At 42.6% G+C, this 17233-nt stretch overlaps 1 long non-coding RNA gene across 1 annotated transcript; it reads left to right on the forward strand.

Moving 5' to 3' along the window:
• The first annotated feature begins 1486 nt into the window (after positions 1-1486).
• On the forward strand, positions 1487-16768 carry LOC144984048 (uncharacterized). Its single transcript, XR_013647665.1, has 3 exons — positions 1487-2794; positions 8208-14079; positions 14178-16768. It is a non-coding gene; the product is annotated as an uncharacterized LOC144984048 (long non-coding RNA).
• The last annotated feature ends 465 nt before the right edge of the window (positions 16769-17233 follow it).

Below are 17233 nucleotides of genomic sequence, written 5' to 3' on the forward strand. Positions count from 1 at the left end.
CTTAGGAATCTGATCATCTGACATGTTTGATTCAGCAGTTTTTGACATGACTTCATTCACAAAAAACTCTCTTTTTTCTTGCCCGTTAACAGACCCACGTGGATGAGGACTGATGCTCATGGAGCTTCCCCATGGGGTCCCCTGTGTCTCTGTCCTTTCAGACTAGCTCTACTTCTCCATTAGTAGTTTAAGATCAACCATTTTTCATAGTTTTATCTGGCATCCAGCATTTTCATTTGGACATGCTGCAAATCACATTAAAGCTGCTGCATCGGGATTGTGGAAAACTAAAATCTTTTGGATCTGAGGATGGAGCTGCTCATGTAATTTTTTTCTGTTCCACACATACCCCTCCTCCTGCAGAGGATGATGGGAAAGGGCCCTCTCTGGCACTGGCTAACAAAGGCCACATGAAACCACTTTCCTGTGACGGGGTGGGATTATATAAATTCGCTTCCATCCACTCCTTTCAAGCAATATTTATTAATATGTCTAATTTTCCTCAGTTTGATAGGTCATAGTATGAATGTATAACTGATGATTGTTTTTGTGTATCATTTTTATTTGATTGCTTGAAATAAACCATTTCAAATAAAAATAAAAAAATAAAAATAAAAAACTCTGCAAATCCGAACGTCCTGCACTGTCGACTGTGGGGAAGTCTAAGGCAGAGGTTCAAAGCAGGAATGACAAAACAGCTAAAGAAAACCTTAATTTTTAATGTTTTAAAGAACATTTCACGTTATCGGGCGGCAACAAAGCTTTTTTTTTTTTTTTTTGGTAAAGCATATTAGCATTTGAGCAGCCAATACATGTTCAAATGTCAGCGTTTCTAAATACTGCTTTTTTCCACTTCCGCCTTTGTAGACTTCAGGGAACTCACTCTGAATGTTGTATAAACCAGTGCACAATGCATGAACACATCATTTGAACATTTTAACACAGCATTGTACACAAAACAACTGTTGCATCGCAGCTTTCCAAAAATTTCTTTCACAAGTTTTAACATAGATTTCTGATCTGGGAAAATTGTGTTAATTTAAAAAATTCTAAATCCCTTTAATCTCTGAAATCTATTGATTACATTTGACAAATATTCTCGGGAAGACAGTGTGTACTGCACATCATGAGTGCAGCTTCCTGGGTTAAAAAACAACAACCGATTGTCAGCAGAGGATCGTTGGATACCAAATAAACAACTAACAGACAGTGCACTTGTGCACATTTCTCAGACCAAAGTCAGCTAAAATGCAAAAAGCTGTACTTTGCTTTTTTGTCATAAGCAAGTGTACAAAGGCCCCCCACCCCCCACCCTCCTTTGCTCCCTGCTGAAGGACCAACACACAGTGGCGTGAAACACTTCCTTATCTGCCTCTTCCAGTGTGACCAGGTTTCTTCCCCTGCAGGTTACCAGCACAGACGCACACACAGATCAGAGGCATTCACACACACACACACACACATACCCATGGAGTGAGTGGGCCAGTTCACACACATGCTGATGCTCACAAATTCTGACACACAAACGCACTGAGGTTGTCTCCGTCTATCTGGTGGCATTGAGCAGTTGAGGGGAAACATGATCGCCGGCGGGCCGAATGCCTCTGTGTCGACTGACATATATAATTACAGGAGCCCACCCTCCACCCCGCATCTCCCCCTCTTTCCTCCTGCTGGCCTGTTTCCCCCCACCCGCCAATGCTACTCTTAACTCCTCAGCTCTAACCATTATTTATTTTAGCAGCTCCAGCCCGCTTCAGAGGGCTCAGCAGCACTCTCAGGGTCCCTGCCAAAAAGTGGCTTTCTGACTGAAAGCTTTCCAAACAAGCTCCGCTGGTCCATTTGGCCGGGCTCCAGCTCTGTGCGGCCTCCCCACCATCGTTCCTTCTCTCTACGAAAGCAGGGACACGGGGAGTCTGGTTTGCATTAGCGTGAATGTGTGCGCAGCCACATGTGCGGCCGTACTTTTGCAGCTCAGTGTGTGCTTGTGTGTGTGGCGATCTGACCCCGGCCCAGAGTGATGGTCCCTGGAACCCGAAGCCTTGGAGCACTGTATAAACAATGAGTGGTGTATTTATACAAAGCCAAGAGAGCAGGAGGCTGCGGCTTGTCCGCTGCATCACAGCAAAGCCGTCTCTCTGATGCTGAGCAGACAACCTGTTTAAGGTCTTCCACATGTGTGTACGTGTGTGTGACGGTGTGTGTGTGATGGATATTTTCTGCTCCCTCCTTGGTATCTTATCACTAACGGTGAAGATAGCAGCCCATGGAGAAGGTGCTTTCATGGCCCAACAGATAAGTCCATGTACAGAGGAGACAGGTGAGAAGATAACGTATAATTAGATTAAAGGAGGTGACCAGAACAGGTTGTGTATTGTAGTCAGGAGCAGAGAAGTTTTGAGCTCCATGTGAAACTGGCATTTTCTTCAAAATCATTGTTTTAATGAATGAAGTGCAGCAGAGATGAACTGCACCTTCAAAGCATATTTATTTGACTGTCATGCATAACGGGACAAGTTTAAAAAAAGAGCAAATGAATTTTAATATTTATGCCTTTTTTTGTCTTGGCATTTGTGTGAGGCACTGCAGCTGTCCACTCTTCCAGGAATCAGGAACCAAACCCAACCTCACCTGACCTCTTGTGAGCTGTGGACTGTGACCGAAAACATGCATGCAGGCACAAACACACGCTAACACGCTCGCATGCAAAAGCCCCGGAGGAACAGGACACACACTCTTCCTCGGGCCAGCAGAAGGGAAGGAAGTAAGGGCTGGTGGTCACAAAGCGCCAACGGTAAGCCTGCCTGTCACATGCTCTCCAGCTGTTGCCTCCTTCACTCATATGTGCAAATGTAGATGTAAGAAGAGACTAAATTGTTTTCTCAAGAATTCTGCAGCTTTGTTTGACTGTTTTGTTCTGAAAAAGTTCAGTAAAACCTGCCGACCAGACAGGAAACAATGAATAAGGTGAAGTGACAGTAAATACAATCTAAAGAGCTGATCAAGTTGTTTTATCACTGAAGGTGAAACAATAAAAAGTGGCCTTTGACCAGCCATCTCAATAAAACTGTGAGAGACGTACTGTTTCAATGGGTGGCTGTTCTCTCTTGTCTTTATGGGGCAGTGTCCAACTTAAAAACATGCAAAAAAACGTCTGCACCTGCAAAGACTGTTTCACTTCTGCTGTGGAGGAAACCCAAGGACCTTATGTCTTCATCACATCATTCCCATCATTGTCAAAACAGCGGTTGGCAGCTGGTTGAAAATGAAGACGTTGTCAGGGTTATGACTTTTTCCGTAATAAAGAGAAGAACCACACAGGAGATGAGAATTTCTGCTAGACTTCTGCAGAAAGAGAATCGGTCTGTCACAGCGCGAACTGTCACTAAGGAGTTCTGCCTTCCTGGTGCATGGAGCCTCTTTTTATTGAAAACTGAAGGTTGCAGATATGAATGTGGGTCATTTAATCAGAAACAACAGGAACATCATATTCTTGTATGATCAAAACTTTTCAAGTCATTGTTTTCTCACTGAAAGATGGAAATGAGACAATCATTACAGAGATTATAGCGTGTAAGCAAATGATAATTACATAACTCTAACATCCCTCCCTTTTTATCATTTCAAGCACATCATAAGTAAACACAGATAAATGGAAGGTACAAACGTGAAAAAAATTGTTTTTTTGTTTTTTTTTTATCATAAGAACAGGGCATCAAAAAATCATCATTTCACCACTTGCTTTTGGCACTTTCAGTGAGAGATTCATACGATGCCTCTGACGTAGGAGTATTCACACTGGGAGGGGTCCTCTTCAGCTTGTTGGACAAGCTGGTAACAGATGAAAGCCTGCGTGGTGGCCTTTGTGATCATTGACATGACACAAGGCAAAGCAGATGTTGTATAAAGACCGAACTATGAAAGCGATTCTATAGCATAATTAAAAATAAAAGTCAAAACCAGAAATGCTTTTTCATTTTCAAAATGAAGCTGCATTTTTTGACTCAAAATTAAAATGAAAAAGCAATCCACCAAAATGCTTTTTCCTTTTCTTCTTCAACACTGCTTATTCTGTCACTTAATTAAAATAATAATGAAAATGGTATTTTACATTTCATTTTCAAAAAGTTTTTTGGTAAATGTGTAGCAAGGTGTCTCCAACCATTTTGCACAAACCTCCCGATGATGCAGTCAGGAGGTCGAGCACGAGTCGATTTTGCAGAACCATGGGTCTTATGGCTGACATTTCTTCTACTGATGCATTGGAAAACATATAAGTGGTGTTAAGGAGTCTCAGCAATGCGTACCTGTTGATACTTCTGCCACTCTGATCCATGGTAAGAGTGATTGTACGAATTTCGCTCCTCCACCCCAGATGCAGAACTCCCATGTGACTCCAGTATTGGTAGTCGTTTGTAGGGCGCTCATGTGGAACTCCGGTGCAGCACGTTTCCGTCGTGCGGGTCGGTTCTGGTTGATTTCTTCAGTAAACATCTTATAATGAAAGCCATGAATCATCACATCTACGACCACAACTGGAAATGCTGGATTTCTGTGACTAAAGTAACTGTAATGACATTAGATTCATTAGTACAGATCATTACTGATTGATTGATTGATTGATTGATTGATTGATTGATTGATTGATTGATTGATTGATTGATTGATTGATTGATTGATTGATTGATTGATTGATTGATTGATTGATTGATTGATTTCAGACATTGTAGTCAAAGCAATGAATAATGTACTCAGATTTTTCAAACAGAGTACAGTTATGATTAAATGCATGGGGGGAAAAAAGGAAAATAAAACAGAAAAGACACTTAAATCACATTTGCTTAATTAAAAATAGTGATCATTCAGTAAAGTCAAGTTGATTTCTTGCTTGAAAAGGAGTGAGATAAAGCGAGCTTATATAGTCCCACCCTATACTGACGTATAGTAGTTTGGATACGTTTTTGCACTCCGGTTCTGATCAGATAGATTATTTTCAAGTAACAAAATGCAGTGCTTATTAATGATTGATCATCTTCAGAAAACATTCATTCACGATTTCAGTAAACAGTAACGGTAATCAATATGTAATGATCAATGACCATTAGAACACATTAAACCTGTATTTATTGCTACACATTGCAGATCAAGTAAAGAAAATGAACAGTTTATAGATTGTAATTGAAAACATGTCAGTAATCATTTTTGCACATTACAATTTGAAATTCATTGATTGTAATAAAAAAGCTCTTTGATTATTTCACCACAACCAAGTTCACATTTGGAATTATTCAAAGACCTGTTGATCCTTAACTCCTCTTATCATCATATCATGAAATCAGAGTTTCTTCATACATTTTCTTGAATATTTGGATATTTGAACATTGTTTGGAGCGGGTTAAGTAATGATCTTAAAGTTTAGTACCACACACAGAAACTTTTCTTTGTGGTTCTCATCAATTTGATCCTGAAGTTCCTACATCCCCTCAGTTTGTAGCCTCCTTCATTTTCTAAGAACGTTTTCCCACTAACTCTGAATATAAGTTGTGTGGTGTAAAAATCAACATAAAGTTTTAAAAGTCTGGATTGATCAAATAAATTTTTTTGTATGATTGAAACTTTAAGACCAGCAATGACAGATGCCTTATTCATAGTGCAAACATACCTGTTTAGTGGGATTATACTTCACAACTTCTTCCGTTTTTCTGACATTGCAAATAAAATATAAAATAGGTCTAAATGGATTATTTCAGAAAACGTCTCTTTATTTGACAGAAAAAACTGCCAGTGGTTTGAAAATAAAACTTAGCTTAGCTTTGAATAACAAAAATACCTGTATATTTACTGCAGAACTACTTTGGGTTTCAAAAGCAGACAAAGTGACTGTGACCTTCTGTGACCTTAACAAAAGTGGAAGTTGGTGAAACACTTCATGCTTAAAATACAGAAAAGAGTTTTTATTTTGATGTTGGTAATCAAACTTCACCATTAGCAAAGCTCCTTTCAGTTACGGTACATTTTACTTGGAACTGGAGTCACTCAGGAAACATTAGAGGTTTATTTATAATATTTCTATGTTCTTGAAAGTGTTTCTGATCAGATCATCTTTCTGAGTGAGGAAGTGTGTGGTTTGTAGAAATAAAACATATTTGATTGTGTTGCGATTCATTTGCTGATGTAAAGTTTTCAGCTGTGTCGCCTCTGGGATATTTTAAATTGGCAGCAGCCACAGACTGGGTCTTGTAAGTCTTTTAAAGCAATAGAAAAATGACAGGGCGGGTCTCCCTTGGGGGGTCCTGGCTCGTACCTGGGGTTGGGGCGGGGGGATGCCCGGAACTCCTGGGTGGTGGTGGGGTGCTCATCTGGGGCTGTGGGCGTCCCTCTCCGGTGGGGCCCTGCGTTGGGCTCTCCCGGCGCGGCGGGGGGGCTGTTCTCCTGGTTGGGCTGGGGCGGCCCTCTCTTTCCCTCTGTGCCTCCCTGCTCTCTGGCTCTGGGGGGCCTTGCGGCGGTCCTGCTGGCCCTGGCCTGGGTGGCGGGCTTGGTCGCCCGGGCGGCGGTTGTTCCCTGCCGGTTTCCGTGTGGCGTGGGGGGGATTCCGGCTGCCGCTGCTGCTGCGGTGGGGGTCTTGGGGTGGGGATGGCTGGGCGCTCTCCTTCTTTCTTTACACATTCCACCATCCATATTAGAAGAACATGAGCACTCACCTGAGCACGGGTGTTGGCTCACCTTTGCACTGGCGGTTTGCGTGACTGAATGACTGAAATGTTTCACACTAGTTGGTTTTAAGGCATAAGTATGCGTGTGAGCACTATCTGTTTTGTGTACATGTCGACAGATGGACATTTTTGCAACTAGCAGGTGTGTTTGACACTTGGGTGTGTGTGTGGACAGGCTCCGCCCTTTTTGTACTGCATTTGAGCCTTACCATGGTGATTAACAACCAGTAAACTTGTTGCTCTATGCTGCTTCATGGTCTTATCCCCCTTCCCCTCCTACTATCACCCTCCTTCCCCCCCTCTTTCTAACGTCCCTCTCTCTTCTTCCCCTCTTTCCTTTTCCGTCCGGTCCAACACCAAAGATCTTCAAACATGTTTGAAATTAATAAAGTTTGGCCTCAATTACAAAAGGGGTTTATTCAGACATACCTTTGGTTTGTCTGAAGATTAATAACCCCTCTTGTTAAAGTAAAATATGTCCAACACAAGAGGCCCTCAGCTCTCATCTGTTTGCCCAGCTGTTGGACAGGACAAGGTAAAAAAAAAAAAAAAAAAAAAAAAAAAAAGAAAAATGACAAAAATTGTTTTTGACACTCAGTGGTCATAATCAGTACTGCAACTCAAAATGAGCACTGAAATTCAAATATTCCTGATGAAGAAGCTGTGAAAGGACAGGAAGAGGTTTCAGATTAAGTCCCAGCATGCCTGAGTTGATCATCAAATCATCATATGTGTTTATGTAACCATCTAGTAACCACTAGGGGGTTCTAAAGCATGTTAGTCTATTGTCTCCGACACATAGGTAGTTTACTTTGAAAGCCTGTCTGGCCTCATATGTTTACTTTACTATGTGCCATAAACCCGAGGGCTGTCGTTTTTAATCATTGGGTGGAGGGGAGGTAATAGAAGAAGATTTGATTTGGAATAAGAAAGATGGATGCATGAAAAACTGTATTAATTTATCTCAAAAGATAAATAAATCCACACCCACTTACAGAAAAACACTACCCGAGAGTGCTTTTGTTCAGCCGGGTCAAGTGCATTCTGCATTTTCACCTCTTGCTGCATTTCTTTGTTCAGCCGGGTTAGGTGGAGGTTCACCCAGACGTTGCAGCAGGGGAGCGTGATAAACACGATTGCTGGTGCTGCTCGGTGACGGCTCACCTCAGCCCCACAGAGGTTCTTTATGACGAACAGCACAAAACTGGAACAGCTGGTTTTGTGTGGGAACACTGTGTTAAATTTATCGAGCAGCCTTTGCAGAAGCACACACCGAGGCCTGTCACGCAACAGAGAAGTGATTGCTCAGTTAACTATAGTTGCCCGTTGCAGTTTATTATCAGGATGTTACTATGGGTGCAGCGACTGATCCTGGGCTGGACGTTGCTTCCCCTATGTCTTTTCTTATTTCATTTGTTTCCTTTCTTCTGTTTTTGCTTCCCTGCAATTACAACTATGGATGTCTACTTGGCCATTCCACCTCCTCATCTCCAGGCTGGGCACAGGTTCTTCTGAGTAAGAAGATGGGAGAGCAGGAGAAGCAAAAGAGGAGGACCTCGAGAACATGACGGAGCATGAAGCTGAGAGGACTCCAGCTTGACTCTCTCAGTTCTCTTCTCAACCTGATCTTGAAAAACTAACCAACCCAATATTTTCCTATCGGAAAACTAGCAGACCATTTAGAAGTATGCTCTGAACACATTTGTCCTCTCTCATCTAGAACCATCCCCCTTCGGACCTTTCTTTCAGCCTCCTCCACCGCTCCCAGCCCCCGCCGGACTCCCGCCACCTCTGATGGTCAGTGGGTTTGTGAGCGACTCCGTTCTGCAGGGTCACGGGGACAAGGGAGCAGACCTTGGCCTCATGACTTGAACCCAAAGAAGAAGCTAGTGTCTGACTCTGAATGCCCTGTCTGATCTATGTGTGTGTGCGCAGGAGGGCGGGGGCCGGCCGGGGGGGTTTGTCTGAGTGCCTGTTTTGCACTTTCTGAGCCATTTTCCTGATAATGTTTGCACGTAAACACTCTGACAAGTAAACACGAACAGTACATGGCAGTACATCTTACTGTTTTCTTGTATGCCCACATGCAGGCCTGTCATTTTGGGGGATGCACAGGTCACACGGGGGGGGTTGGGTCTGTGGTCAGACGAGACAGAAGTGACAGGTATTGATCAATGTTGTTCCAGTGGAGCAAAGACCCCCTCGAGTCTGTGTGTTTTAGAGAGTCCAGGGAGAAGGAGGGCGAGGGAAACAATCAATGTCTGATCCTCCTCCAGGAGCGGCTGGGTCAGTCTGGGTTTACCCCTTTTTTTGTTTCTGAATGACAGCAGTAAAACTGGACATGTCAGTAAACAAACAGTGAAAAAGCCGGAACGAAAAAAATGTCAATATTCATATTTGTTGCAAAGATGAAATGCAGTGAACTTTGCAGAGAAGCTCAGAATGGATTAAACTCTCTTTGACTTTTATGATGCCAAACTGTGATGACACAAAATTACATCTATACTGATTGCTCCTATTGAGAGCAATAAATTATTCAGAGTAAGAGACTGTGCTGATGGTTTTGTCAGGCTGCGCCTCATTGCCTCCACCTGACAGAATTGGGTTGAAAAGGACTCTATTGGAATATATCCAATGTTTTTGTTCTTTGTCATATCTCAAGCAGGCTACATTGGATTAAAGTTAGGCAAAAACCCTTAATTTTCTCAGCAGTGCAGCCTTTGTAGTTTTCTGAGGTAACAGAAGGAAAACAAAAAGCAAAAAGAACAATTGGGGATGTTTACTGTGTCTGCAACTATCTGCTCTAACATTTTACAAGAACACAGATATGAAGCCGTCACAGAGAAATAGGCCTCCGCGCTTATGCAGTGCCCCCCACCCTCCCTCCCTGTCCCTTTATCCCTGTCTGGGTGGAAAGGTCAGCACATGTCTGGAATAGGGGGTCCCTCAACCCTCAAGCCCCCAAACCTTAAAAAACAGATCAATGGGTCTGAAAAAGCTGAAACTCTGAAATATACATATACATCCTGGTCTGGCTGACAACGTACTTACAAACAGCAGCTCCCACCTCCCAACCGGCCCCCTGTTTCCGTGATGAAAGACACGAGTAGACACACTCAAATGGAAACCGTTGTGCTCCATGGTTTGTTGCAGCTGCATAGGCCCAGAAATGATGCATCATCTGTGCAGACTCCTTAGAACCGTCCTAGGACTCGCAGAGGTTAAAGTCAGGTCCACTGAAGGGCTGTGGGTGTGACATCACTCACCTCATTCTGTGCATGCATCTGCATTTTGCTGTATTTTTGTTTAACGTTAGACTCTGTCTGCTTCTCTTCCTTTCACTCTACTGCCCCTAGACACTGCCCCACGCCCCATGAAGGATCTAGAGGGAAACCCTCTGGATCCTTTATGAACTCTGTGACCTGCAGCTCTATGCATAGGGGGTGGGGCGTTGAACCTCCCCCTCTCTCCATGCCCTCGCTGTGCTCTCTTTGACCTGTTGTGAGACTGACAAGTCGTGTTGGCCTGATCAGAAATGCAGCGGTATTTCTGTTTACTTTTGCTTTGGGTTATGCTGGATTTCATTCATTTGAATGAGTCACGGGTCAGTCAGACTTTACACCAGTTTGAGTTGTGATCCTCCTCAATGAATGTTGTCGTGGTACGGCTCTTCTCTACATTCCCCCTGGGAGTTGTAAAATCTTATCAAAAAGGTGTTTAGAACCAAAATAAATAATAATACTTTCGTTGACGTTATAAAGGATGTCCAAACTGGACACTTGCTTCTCTGCTTTGGATCAAACCATAGATACGTCGAATATCATGCAAAAGTGCATTTATTTCCATAATTTGTCTGTCATTGAATGCAGATTCGGGCCCAAGTATTAATTGTTGATTCTTACGTAATTTGGGGTTTCAGCTTGTAAAACCCACGAAAACAGGATTTCCAACAGTAAGAATAGTGTGGAAAATCACCATTTACATCACAGTTTTTGCAAAAAGATGAAGACAGACAATGTGATTACATCAAATCAATCAAAATATAGTATTTTTCAAAATGATATGTCCATCTTGGCCTGTGACGGACAGACTGACCGACCCAACCAGGGCGTACCACGCCTGTGCTCAACAGTGGCCAGGTCAGGCTCCGGCAGCCCTGTGACCCTGTAAGGGATAAAATGGGTTCAGAAAATTAATGGATGGATGGATAAGTCCATCTTCAATACTTAAATAATATGGGCAGGGTCCAGGTCCTGCTGTAAAAGTAAATCTGCATCTCCGTCCAGATCCTTAACAGAAGGAATCACAAAGTCCTCTAGAACAATCTTGTAGACTGTTGCAGTGATTTTGGATTGAAGAAAGCAGAGTTTACCAACACCAGTGCTGGATTTCACAGCCCAAATCATGACTGACTGTGGAGACTTCACACTGAACCTCCAGTAGCTTGGGTTCTTCTCCTAACCAGTCTTCCCCTTGGATCTTGAATCCCGAATGACAGGCACACTTTCCTTTCATCAAAAAACAGGACCTTGGACCACTGGCCAACACTCCAGTTGGCCCAATTGAGAATTTCCTCCGCCGGTCCAGATTCCGAAGTGGCTCGACCCAAGAAACTTGACGGTTGTAGCCCATCTTTCGAATGCGTCTGAATGTGGCAGTTTTTAAAACTGTTCCTCCACCTCTTTCCACTCTGTCTGCAAGTTCTTGAATCTTGACCTTTTGATAATCGGCTGAAGTCCACGGTTGTCTCTTTTCCTGGGGCATCTTCTCCTGGCACATTTTGCCCTTCCATTAGACCTTCCGTTGATCTGTTTGGACACAGCACTCTGTGAACAGTCACCCCCCTTAGCTGGGGACATTTGTGGCTTGCCCAGACTGTAGAGGGTATCAATGATGGTCTTCTGGACAAGTCCAAAGTATTCCCCATATAGGACGGAATTGAGACAATTGAACCAAACTGAACCAATTTGATTACATCTAGGGAACGTGTGCAGGTTCTTTGAGTTTAGTTATTTGGAGAAACTCAGTTTAAACCATTCATGCTCTCCTAAATTTGGGCAGATTTCTCTACAGTATTCACTTTTTGAAATTAAGTGTATGTGGGTTTTAAACAGGAATCACAATTTATGCAAAAATAAACAAATAAATTCTTGAATTTAATTAAATACTAATACTATACTCTGAAAGTTTTGATGCATTAATGTAATTATGGAAATAAACATACACTTTTCCATGATAGTGTTGTGATTGTGCTTTTGGGACAAAAGTCAGAGCATGAGCAGGGGCACAAATCTTGATGTTTTGCAGTTTAGGTGGAGCAGAAGCTGAAATGAAACTCAAGAAATCTCTCTTTTTATCCTTTGTGCTATCTTGAATGACCCCACCCTTACTTTGACATGTCTAGTGGGTCTAGATGACCCAACTGTTAAAGTGCCTAGGATAGCACAAGGGTTACATTAATACTACCGGTACTAAAGAAAATGTTTAAAAAAAAGTTGGAAGCCAACTTGTGATGAGACAATAAAGAAATAAAAAATCTAGTGTTGATAAATGAGACAATTTATAGTAAACATAATGTATGTGAATTTGTTGTTGTAAGTGAATTTATTTGATATTCTTGTTTTTTTTATGTTTATTTTGGTCAATTATTTATTCTTCAGCTATTCGGTTTTCTGCTCCTGTTTAAAATCCTAATTAGTTAATCACTGTCAGTGCATCTCCCAGTTTTGTCACATCTAAATCCACTTATCCTCATTCCTTTGTATTCTTTTTTGGTGTTTTCTGTATGATTTTTAAAGTTAAGAAGAAGAAGAAGTCAAGAGCTGAGTGTGTTTTAATGCCGCTGAGAAACATCAGTGGTTCTTCATCACCAATTTACTCAAGTAAAAAATATAATCTTTGATGACAATTTTTTTCAAAACAATCCAAAGAAGTGTAAGTAAGTAAAAGTGAGTCGTTTGTTGAGGAGTTAGCGGACTTGATGCTGGAGGAGATTTTGGCCTTGGGTGTGTGGGTGGAGACACAACAGCCCCCCCACGATAAGCCCCAAACAGTGGACGGGAAAGTGAAGGTTGTGTTGCGTCTGAATGATGCACTGCTGCTTTGTCTGCTCCAGTGCAGGAATTTGTGTTCGAATGATGACGGGTCAGTACTTTTATGGAAAAGGGCGCGGTGGAGGTCATCACCCGCTCAGCCCTCTGTCTCACACTCTGTGAGGGTTTGTGCCGGTCCTGCTCCTGATCTGGGTCAAGGGACGTCCCATTTAGGGCTGAGGAACCCCCTGCCGCCTCTGTGCCCCACCCTCATCCCAGCAGTGCTGGGGATTGTTTGCAAAGACTGGACTCAATATGAATATAAGCAGAATGGGACTCCCAGACTGTGAAAGCTATCAAAGACATATTTGCATCTAATCCTCAAAGAACCCCCTCCCACCTCTCACAGAGAGTTCGCTTCACCCTTTCAGCCCCCCAAAAAGATCTTACTAAAGTAAAAAAAAAAAAAAAAAAAACATCAGATCCGCCATCCCCCACCCTGAAAGCCCTCCTCTCTTGCCCCCCGGACCATCCCATCCATTCCCCAACCGTTGGGCCAGACAAGACGAGACCAATTCTGCTGGGGATTATTTAGCTTAGTAATGAATAATGGATGACCATCTCCCCTCTGGCTCTCCACCACAGCACCACCTCTCAATTGGCCTTGGCATGGAGCCACTCATGGCCTGTCTGGATGGCTGCTCGGCCGGCTGGCTGCCGATCAGACCCAAGAGATCTGCAAGGTGATTGCAATATTGGGAAAGCATGGACACAATATTAGTTCTGAATACAGAGAAACATCCCCACCCAGAGAAAACACCATCTTCCGAATGGTCTCAGACCCTCGAACCTTACTAAAACGTGTGTCTCCTTGAAGGAATGCTTTGAAAGCTGCTCAATGAATATGAAGCTACTGGATGGCTTTCATAAATGTATAGATGAACTGATGGTTTTGACACTTGCCAGATGACAGGGGCAGAGAAGGTGATGTACAGAGCGTGGGAGAAAGACCTCAACATTGTCCGTGGCCTGAAAAGCAAGGAAGCCACTCTCCTTTTATTCCTCATCTCATCCTTGTTTTGCACTTTATCTCTTTTCATTTGCTCTGCACTCCATCTTATTTTCAATAGAGCACTTGGGGCCAAAGAGATGTCAGTGCTGTGGCTACACACACGCACACACAAGGACACACCTGGGCACAAGAGCGCCCGCTGAAAGGAGACAAGTTCATGCAAAGGGCCTGGCTAACAGTAACACAGGAGGGGCCGAGTCCCTTTGTGCCCCCGGTCTCCACAGCGCCTTCTCATCCCCATCCTGAAGACGGACTCCCAAAGGTGCGTTTGGACAAGATGTTTTTGTGCACTTATTATTTGTGACCTTTTTTTGTCTCTCATGTTCTTGTTTTACTGCTTTGTTTGTTTGTTTCTTTCAGCGGCGTTGAAGTAGCCTTAAGTCTTTGACGACAGCTGTGCAGCCGAGTGCTGCAAAGAAACACAAGTTCAACACAATGACTGACAAGCGCTTTGTAGGAGAGGAGGCCTCTGTGAATGCATCCACACTAAAGGCTGCTGGTTGGCCTCATAAAGGCCTAAGCGTCAGTCTGCAGCGACTCTGCTGCAGACTGCAGCGGGCTGCTCTCTCTGCAAATGCTCCACAAGTCATGAAGAGCATGATTTAAAGGAGGAAAGGTTTTTTTTCTTAGTTGGCAACATTTTTGTCTGGTCCCAAGTGAGGATGAGCTACGTTCAGATTGACTTTTTTATATAACAAACCATCACATCTTGTTGAAACATGACTTGTTCCTAATTGTTTTGTCTGATGCGAAGATAGTTTTAAGTCGAAATTACACAAATTTACCCAATGGGAATTTTTGCAGTGAGAAGAAAAAACAACAACAAAAAAGTTCAGTCCAATACCAAATCATGAAAATTCTAGTCGTGACTTCCAGCGTCACTCAGATGTGCATAAATATGATGAGAATGCAGTAAGATGAAGTTGTGGCAGGTCAAGCATGCTCTCCCTTTTACATCCCCCTTGCACCTCTCAGGCCCTAAGAATGAACCGGGAGTGAACCGAGTGCAGAGCAACAATTCGCAGAAACTTCCAGAAATTCCCAAAGCCCTTTAACCCCATCACCCCTGCAGTCTTGACCTCTGTGGGCCCTGGAGCAGCTGGAGGGATCAGAGGGTTCTCCCTGACCCACATGCAGGGTCAACATAACTCTCAGATATTTATTTACATTCTTGCAATGTGTACATTGTCAATGTATATGTGTGGTGGGTGGCAGAGAACACACTGTTCAGAGTTCACCTATGACATGCTGGAAAAAAGTGTGTTTATGTTTACATGAAGAACAAAACGCACAGACACTCCTCTGTCAAACTTTCTCTGTACACACAAGAGTGAAGGGCTGTTGTCAGTTTTTCTGGGGGTCCAAGCTTTAATTCATAGGGGGGCCCTACACCCAGCTTCTATATGTACTGGATATAGGCTGGCACTCACCAATCAAACTGTTAAAAATCACATTTCAATATCTTATTACAATAAAATCATAATTATGTTATAATTATATCAATTAAATAAAAAAATAGCTGCACAACAATAACAAAAGCTGGAAAGCCAGAAAATGAGATAAATACCCAAAGAACAAAGCAAATTGTCTTGTTTGTTTCCATTTTTATCCTCAAAGTATGTCCATCCATTCATTATCAATAACCCCACTTTATACCCCTTTGTGTGGGGTAACGAATGAGGAGAGAGCCTGAGCAGTCCAAACAAAAGGTATCTAGGTGTGAGCCAACTGTGCTAAGTGAACCACCATACTGTCTCCACCCAAAGTACAAAACTTGTGTTTCAAATTGATCCATGGTGATAAAAAGTTTTGTCAGCCCTCAGGGGCCCTTCTTTTGGCCAGGGTCTTCAAGCTTTAGCAGGCCTTGCCTTTTGACATCAGCCCCCCTGCGTAACTCCCCTCTGTTGTTTCACAGGGGGTGAGGCAGGACCATGTGTCTGTTGCCAGAGCAACCGGCCCAGCTTTCGTCTCTGATTAAGTGAAACATTTTTATAAACTATTTTCCGGGTGTTTGTTTTTATGTTATACACACGTTTCTGCTATCAGGCAAAGAGCCACATTCTGGATAAGTGAGTCTTTTTAAGAAATTAAGATATGCTAAATGCAAACCACTGACAGCTTAATGTTGATATAGATCTCAGTCATACAGATCACACGTGTGTTTTGTTCTCCCAGGAACCCAAAATGTTGGATCTGTATGTATCCTAAATGAGCCCACAGCTTGTGTGGGGAACTGATTGATAGGCAGCAAAACAAATAGAACAAAAAAAAAGTATTTTGGGGGAATAAAATCCATTTCAAAACCTCAAACTAACTTGTCTTAATTTCATGGCATGGAGCAGGGATCAAACATCACTCATCATGTATGTCTTAATGTACAATATGTTTTAGTTTTAGATACAAATATGTTTCAGGTGTCATTCAGGTTCAGCTTGAATTGGTGTGAATGCAGATTCAGAATACAGTACCAGATCACTTGTCTGTCATCTAAAATGAACTGTGACCTTGACGGACTCATGGCTTCTCAGCATTTAAGCTGAAACTTTAGCTCTTTCTTTGGGAAAATGATCATAGATCATCTCCAGGAACAAAAAAAACAAAATTAAATTATGCTTTAAGGGAATATAGTTCAAATACAGCAGTAACCTTTTAATTCTACGGTTCTTCTATGTTTTCTTTTAATTTATCAGACTGACTGCCGTGACGTGAAATTATATTTTAGTTTATAATTTTTTTTTCTGAGTTTCTTTGAATACTGCCTTTTGAAATTCAAGTTCAAAGGTGAAAACTTTTGACACACCTGTGATGGTTTTTGAAGAGAAGGTAAAGGACAAACTTTTTGTTTATGAATGCAAAGCGATGTAAGAAATCTGTTCCTCCTATCTGATGGAGACCTTCAAACTGTAGAAACAGACACTGCAGTAAATGAGAACGCCTCCACAGCTTGAAAAGTCTACAGCGTATTTTTTCAATAGTTTTGGGGAAGATCCAGATGTTACTTTGTGTTCTTGTTGTTGAACGTGAGTAATCTTTTTTCCTTAAACTCTCCTATGGATCCATGTTTGTCCAACAGCCTCTTTTGCCTGTGAGTCTTGAACACTGACCCTACCTGAGCCAAGTGTGTCCTGCGCTTCTTTCCATCTTGTTTTGCTCCTTTCGTGATGCCATTTCATGACCAAACATCACCAACGCGGATGTGTTCAAGAGTCATAGTCTTTTTGGACAGTTAGGGTTCCCACTCATCTCCATTTGTGAACAATGGTTTTCTCTGTGGTTCTCTGTCCCAAACCTGCAGTGTCTGTATACTGCATATACGAGGAAGAGAGACGCTGGTTGACAAAAACACGGCTCCTGGACAAACACAAAGGTTATACATCAACCATAACTCACAACATCTTTGTCTTGGGTGACACTTT

The sequence above is a fragment of the Oryzias latipes genome, chromosome 1, assembly GCF_053564925.1.
Source record: "Oryzias latipes strain Hd-rR chromosome 1, Olatipes_Hd-rR_3.1".
Lineage (NCBI taxonomy): Eukaryota > Metazoa > Chordata > Actinopteri > Beloniformes > Adrianichthyidae > Oryzias > Oryzias latipes.